Here is an 8,058-nt window from a genome sequence, read left to right as displayed (position 1 = left end):
TTAGTGGCCCTTGAAATTGGACATGTGAAATGAGGCACACAAAGCCACAGGCCAGCTGAACCTGGCATCTCTGAATGGGTCTTTACATTCTTCCCAGGAAGATGAATGGCAATCACTATTTTGGCAGGGAGGAAAGTGCATCAGCTAGCAATTTGCTGTAGAAAATGTGCTTTCTGCTCCTCTCACAGCCAAAACTCCTACCCATTTCTTGGAAGTCCTTCTTAGATAAGGACCGTGTTCAACTGAGTGACAGTGAAGCCAAATGGCAATGCCGCAATCAATTGTCCTGTACACAATCTCCTTCATCCACGTGGAAGGTTACTCACGGGCACACAAGAGGACGGAAGAAACCCAAATGCATCGTTGGACATCATAAAGTCAGACGTGTTGAGGGATGAAGAAATCTTGCAGAGATATGGAAAGCTGCCCTGAAAACCCAGTTTGGGGAGAGCCTGAGCTCTTTTGTGCTTGTAGGCCTGAAGATGCTCAGCAGCTTTCCCAGATGCTCAGCAGGCAGTAGGATTGTGCCTGAATCTGGCTCTGGAAATGCCAGTGCCTCAACTGAGAGCTGTGGCAATGATTTCCATTGCATGGAGAGGGGCCACAGTCCTGCAAGAGTCTTTCAGCAGAGCAAACAGCAGCCTGGAGGGTGGGCAATCTGGACCACTGCATGCTCATCCTTCACCACAATGCAGAGCTGCCATGGATCACTTTTTCCATTTGTCCTGTTGGATATGTTTTGGAGAAGTTGTTCTAGGTGGCTTTGGATGGTGATCCAAGTAGGAAGCAGCCATTCGCCTGCTGTGATATCCTTACAACTAGTCCTAACTTCTCATTGCCTTTGGTTTGATTGGGGGTGTTTTATCTGTTTGTTTGATTGGTTTCTTTGGGTTGGTTTCTTTGTGTTTTTCTCTCTTTTGCTTGGAGTTTCTTTTCCTTTTTTAGAAATGACTGGTGAAGTTGGCACAACCAAACTCCAGAAAACGTAAAGCAGGCTTGACTTTCCAGAAATTGCTTTTGGCTGGCTTTAGCTGCATTCCCCAGGATCACGATCAGCAGTAGATATTTGCAGGTTTTGCTCTGCATCCTCAGCCTGCCCAGGTGTTGTTCAGTGTTTCAGCAATGGAGAAGACGATGGATATTTTGCTAAACCTCCTTTCAAACAACAAAACTTGGGTTAGCACGACAGAAAAGAAGAAAAGAAAATCCTCGCCAGTTAGAACAGATCCAGAGTCCCACCATTTCCCCCTCCACTTTTCTTTCTTTTCTACATTTAGAGGTAAAGCTTCCATCTCCAAAAGCTTCCATCTCTCACTTCCTGATGTAGCCATTTGCTACCCTTTAGCCTTGACTGCCACGCATCGGACTGCTGTCCGTGTGGGGCTGGGGATGCTCAGCCTGGAAAGAGAAGGGGGCTGGCGAGGCCTCCCTGCAGCTCTAGGAAAGATGGGCACAGAGAGGAGAAGCCTTTCAACTGCAGGAGTGAGCTTGAAGTTGGATCTAATGAAGCTGCTCTTTTCCACTCCGGCTGCTGGGCCACTGGCCCAGGCTGTGCACAGAGGCTGGGGATGCTCCATCCTTGGCAACATCCAAGGCCAGCTGGGAGCGGGGCTCTGAGCAACCTCTTCTGGGCGAAGATCGCTCCGCTTGGAACAAGATGGTCTTTAGGGTCCCTTCCAAGCCCAAGCCCCCAGGGATTCCATCATTCATTCTACGGTCTCCGTTGTCCACTTCAGCCTGGGCCTGAACTCCTGGCGGTGATGTCACAGTGCACGCTCCAGCTAGAACTTCCAGCATCCAGCAACGGCCACAACACAACCCTTGGCTCCTTGTGCCAGCACGCTCTTCACCCTGCTCCAAGCCTACCCCTGTCACCTTGTTGCCACCTGCTCCCTGATTCCCCCAGCAGTCCCCAAAGCTCCCCATCGCTTGGATTTTGCTCTCCATCCCTGCAGGATGTCTGCATTTGTTCCAAAAGAGGTATGCTACTATTCCACGGAGGCGGACACCCCGCAGCTGCCTGGCTGGGCTGGAGCTCTGTGGGACAGGCTGGGAAATTTTGCTACCTCTGCAGGCTGGCACAGACCGAGAGGAGGAGACGGACGTCGATACACAGACTGATAGAGAAGAAGCCATGGAAGTGGACGGAGAGGATACTGGAGAGGAAGAGATGGATGTGGATATGTACGAGACAGAGGAAGAGATGGAGGTGGAAACGAAAGATTCTATTGAAGAGATGGATATTGATCTAAAAGACAAGGAGGAAGACATGGTCTTGGGATGAAGACCGATGCCAGCAGCAGAACAGGCAGGTGCTCCCCACAGGCAGAGTGGGGCCCCTGCTGCCAGCCTGGGGCCGGGCTGGGCACTTCCTGCTCAGGGACATGCTAGCCCATGCACTGGATTCTGCTGGCCATCCCTGGCCTGGCCTGGGCTTGCTGTGGGCCACACAAGTCCTGTTCCAGTGCCTGGGCCACAGCCCCCAGCCAGGCTCCCTTCTGGCAGCAGAGTCCCACTGGGCCAGTGTCCCAGCCCGGCAGCACATGGAACAACCCTTCCGTGCCTGACTGCACTGACCGTGCTACTTGTTTTTCTTCCAGGACTTATGGACATCACAGACACAGATGCCACCCTGCTGTACATACGTTTTACAGTTGTTGTGTTCAGGATAGAGGTTTTAGAGTTTGTTTAAGTTGTCTGTAAATACGTTTCATAGAGTTTTGTTAGAGCTGTTCTCAGGTAAATAGGTTCTATAGTTTGTTGTTGTTGTTGTTGTTGTTGTTGTTACCAATATTCTTACAGTGTAAATATGTGGTGTAGTTCATTCTTGTTCCTTTTCTTCTACAGATAAACAGTCTTTGATTTTCACACCCCAGTTCTCTTTGCATTTTCTTCGGGCACATTTGCAAAGCTGTGGGTTGTTTCGGGAACAATGTTTGCAGGACTCTAAAAAGAGTATCAAAACCACTCTGCCACACTCTCAGCTGCTGCTGCTGCCCCAAAAAGCACTGGCTGGCTTTGCTCACACAATCACAGTTGTGGTGGCTTTTCTACCACACCACTGGACAGCGATGTTTTCCCTCTTCTCCTGGAAATACCTACAGCACTTGTGGGTAGCAAGGCAAACATGAGCCTCTTTTAGTGGCCCTTGAAATTGGACATGTGAAATGAGGCACACAAAGCCACAGGCCAGCTGAACCTGGCATCTCTGAATGGGTCTTTACATTCTTCCCAGGAAGATGAATGGCAATCACTATTTTGGCAGGGAGGAAAGTGCATCAGCTAGCAATTTGCTGTAGAAAATGTGCTTTCTGCTCCTCTCACAGCCAAAACTCCTACCCATTTCTTGGAAGTCCTTCTTAGATAAGGACCGTGTTCAACTGAGTGACAGTGAAGCCAAATGGCAATGCCGCAATCAATTGTCCTGTACACAATCTCCTTCATCCACGTGGAAGGTTACTCACGGGCACACAAGAGGACGGAAGAAACCCAAATGCATCGTTGGACATCATAAAGTCAGACGTGTTGAGGGATGAAGAAATCTTGCAGAGATATGGAAAGCTGCCCTGAAAACCCAGTTCGGGGAGAGCCTGAGCTCTTTTGTGCTTGTAGGCCTGAAGATGCTCAGCAGCTTTCCCAGATGCTCAGCAGGCAGTAGGATTGTGCCTGAATCTGGCTCTGGAAATGCCAGTGCCTCAACTGAGAGCTGTGGCAATGATTTCCATTGCATGGAGAGGGGCCACAGTCCTGCAAGAGTCTTTCAGCAGAGCAAACAGCAGCCTGGAGGGTGGGCAATGCTGCATCTGGACCACTGCATGCTCATCCTTCACCACAATGCAGAGCTGCCATGGATCACTTTTTCCATTTGTCCTGTTGGATATGTTTTGGACAAGTTGTTCTAGGTGGCTTTGGATGGTGATCCAAGTAGGAAGCAGCCATTCGCCTGCTGTGATATCCTTACAACTAGTCCTAACTTCTCATTGCCTTTGGTTTGATTGGGGGTGTTTTATCTGTTTGTTTGATTGGTTTCTTTGGGTTGGTTTCTTTGTGTTTTTCTCTGTTTTGCTTGGAGTTTCTTTTCCTTTTTTAGAAATGACTGGTGAAGTTGGCACAACCAAACTCCAGAAAACGTAGAGCAGGCTTGACTTTCCAGAAATTGCTTTTGGCTGGCTTTAGCTGCATTCCCCAGGATCACGATCAGCAGTAGATATTTGCAGGTTTTGCTCTGCATCCTCAGCCTGCCCAGGTGTTGTTCAGTGTTTCAGCAGTGGAGAAGACGATGGATATTTTGCTAAACCTCCTTTCAAACAACAAAACTTGGGTTAGCACGACAGAAAAGAAGAAAAGAAAATCCTCGCCAGTTAGAACAGATCCAGAGTCCCACCATTTCCCCCTCCACTTTTCTTTCTTTTCTACATTTAGAGGTAAAGCTTCCATCTCCAAAAGCTTCCATCTCTCACTTCCTGATGTAGCCATTTGCTACCCTTTAGCCTTGACTGCCACGCATCGGACTGCTGTCCGTGTGGGGCTGGGGATGCTCAGCCTGGAAAGAGAAGGGGGCTGGCGAGGCCTCCCTGCAGCTCTAGGAAAGATGGGCACAGAGAGGAGAAGCCTTTCAACTGCAGGAGTGAGCTTGAAGTTGGATCTAATGAAGCTGCTCTTTTCCACTCCGGCTGCTGGGGCACTGGCCCAGGCTGTGCACAGAGGCTGGGGATGCTCCATCCTTGGCAACATCCAAGGCCAGCTGGGAGCGGGGCTCTGAGCAACCTATTCTAGGGGAAGATCGCTCCGCTTGGAACAAGATGGTCTTTAGGGTCCCTTCCAAGCCCAAGCACCCAGGGATTCCATCATTCATTCTACGGTCTCCGTTGTCCACTTCAGCCTGGGCCTGAACTCCTGGCGGTGATGTCACAGTGCACGCTCCAGCTAGAACTTCAAGCATCCAGCAACGGCCACAACACAACCCTTGGCTCCTTGTGCCAGCACGCTCTTCACCCTGCTCCAAGCCTACCCCTGTCACCTTGTTGCCACCTGCTCCCTGATTCCCCCAGCAGTCCCCAAAGCTCCCCATCGCTTGGATTTTGCTCTCCATCCCTGCAGGATGTCTGCATTTGTTCCAAAAGAGGTATGCTACTATTCCACGGAGGCGGACACCCCGCAGCTGCCTGGCTGGGCTGGAGCTCTGTGGGACAGGGTGGGAAATTTTGCTACCTCTGCAGGCTGGCACAGACGGAGAGGAGGAGACGGACGTCGATACACAGACTGATAGAGAAGAAGCCATGGAAGTGGACGGAGAGGATACTGGAGAGGAAGAGATGGATGTGGATATGTACGAGACAGAGGAAGAGATGGAGGTGGAAACGAAAGATTATATTGAAGAGATGGATATTGATCTAAAAGACAAGGAGGAAGACATGGTCTTGGGATGAAGACCGATGCCAGCAGCAGAACAGGCAGGTGCTCCCCACAGGCAGAGTGGGGCCCCTGCTGCCATCCTGGGGCCGGGCTGGGCACTTCCTGCTCAGGGACACGCTAGCCCATGCACTGGATTCTGCTGGCCATCCCTGGCCTGGCCTGGGCTTGCTGTGGGCCACACAAGTCCTGTTCCAGTGCCTGGGCCACAGCCCCCAGCCAGGCTCCCTTCTGGCAGCAGAGTCCCACTGGGCCAGTGTCCCAGCCCGGCAGCACATGGAACAACCCTTCCGTGCCTGACTGCACTGACCGTGCTACTTGTTTTTCTTCCAGGACTTAGGGACATCACAGACACAGATGCCACCCTGCTGTACATACGTTTTACAGTTGTTGTGTTCAGGATAGAGGTTTTAGAGTTTGTTTAAGTTGTCTGTAAATACGTTTCATAGAGTTTTGTTAGAGCTGTTCTCAGGTAAATAGGTTCTATAGTTTGTTGTTGTTGTTGTTGTTGTTGTTGTTGTTACCAATATTCTTACAGTGTAAATATGTGGTGTAGTTCATTCTTGTTCCTTTTCTTCTACAGATAAACAGTCTTTGATTTTCACACCCCAGTTCTCTTTGCATTTTCTTCGGGCACATTTGCAAAGCTGTGGGTTGTTTCGGGAACAATGTTTGCAGGACTCTAAAAAGAGTATCAAAACCGCTCTGCCACACTCTCAGCTGCTGCTGCTGCCCCAAAAAGCACTGGCTGGCTTTGCTCACACAATCACAGTTGTGGTGGCTTTTCTACCACACCACTGGACAGCGATGTTTTCCCTCTTCTCCTGGAAATACCTACAGCACTTGTGGGTAGCAAGGCAAACATGAGCCTCTTTTAGTGGCCCTTGAAATTGGACATGTGAAATGAGGCACACAAAGCCACAGGCCAGCTGAACCTGGCATCTCTGAATGGGTCTTTACATTCTTCCCAGGAAGATGAATGGCAATCACTATTTTGGCAGGGAGGAAAGTGCATCAGCTAGCAATTTGCTGTAGAAAATGTGCTTTCTGCTCCTCTCACAGCCAAAACTCCTACCCATTTCTTGGAAGTCCTTCTTAGATAAGGACTGTGTTCAACTGAGTGACAGTGAAGCCAAATGGCAATGCCGCAATCAATTGTCCTGTACACAATCTCCTTCATCCACGTGGAAGGTTACTCACGGGCACACAAGAGGACGGAAGAAACCCAAATGCATCGTTGGACATCATAAAGTCAGACGTGTTGAGGGATGAAGAAATCTTGCAGAGATATGGAAAGCTGCCCTGAAAACCCAGTTCGGGGAGAGCCTGAGCTCTTTTGTGCTTGTAGGCCTGAAGATGCTCAGCAGCTTTCCCAGATGCTCAGCAGGCAGTAGGATTGTGCCTGAATCTGGCTCTGGAAATGCCAGTGCCTCAACTGAGAGCTGTGGCAATGATTTCCATTGCATGGAGAGGGGCCACAGTCCTGCAAGAGTCTTTCAGCAGAGCAAACAGCAGCCTGGAGGGTGGGCAATCTGGACCACTGCATGCTCATCCTTCACCACAATGCAGAGCTGCCATGGATCACTTTTTCCATTTGTCCTGTTGGATATGTTTTGGAGAAGTTGTTCTAGGTGGCTTTGGATGGTGATCCAAGTAGGAAGCAGCCATTCGCCTGCTGTGATATCCTTACAACTAGTCCTAACTTCTCATTGCCTTTGGTTTGATTGGGGGTGTTTTATCTGTTTGTTTGATTGGTTTCTTTGGGTTGGTTTCTTTGTGTTTTTCTCTCTTTTGCTTGGAGTTTCTTTTCCTTTTTTAGAAATGACTGGTGAAGTTGGCACAACCAAACTCCAGAAAACGTAAAGCAGGCTTGACTTTCCAGAAATTGCTTTTGGCTGGCTTTAGCTGCATTCCCCAGGATCACGATCAGCAGTAGATATTTGCAGGTTTTGCTCTGCATCCTCAGCCTGCCCAGGTGTTGTTCAGTGTTTCAGCAATGGAGAAGACGATGGATATTTTGCTAAACCTCCTTTCAAACAACAAAACTTGGGTTAGCACGACAGAAAAGAAGAAAAGAAAATCCTCGCCAGTTAGAACAGATCCAGAGTCCCACCATTTCCCCCTCCACTTTTCTTTCTTTTCTACATTTAGAGGTAAAGCTTCCATCTCCAAAAGCTTCCATCTCTCACTTCCTGATGTAGCCATTTGCTACCCTTTAGCCTTGACTGCCACGCATCGGACTGCTGTCCGTGTGGGGCTGGGGATGCTCAGCCTGGAAAGAGAAGGGGGCTGGCGAGGCCTCCCTGCAGCTCTAGGAAAGATGGGCACAGAGAGGAGAAGCCTTTCAACTGCAGGAGTGAGCTTGAAGTTGGATCTAATGAAGCTGCTCTTTTCCACTCCGGCTGCTGGGCCACTGGCCCAGGCTGTGCACAGAGGCTGGGGATGCTCCATCCTTGGCAACATCCAAGGCCAGCTGGGAGCGGGGCTCTGAGCAACCTATTCTAGGGGAAGATCGCTCCGCTTGGAACAAGATGGTCTTTAGGGTCCCTTCCAAGCCCAAGCACCCAGGGATTCCATCATTCATTCTACGGTCTCCGTTGTCCACTTCAGCCTGGGCCTGAACTCCTGGCGGTGATGTCACAGTGC

This window comes from Cyanistes caeruleus, chromosome 14 (genome assembly GCF_971803275.1).
Source record: "Cyanistes caeruleus chromosome 14, bCyaCae1.hap1.1, whole genome shotgun sequence".
NCBI lineage: Eukaryota > Metazoa > Chordata > Aves > Passeriformes > Paridae > Cyanistes > Cyanistes caeruleus.
This window is presented reverse-complemented; position numbering follows the sequence as displayed.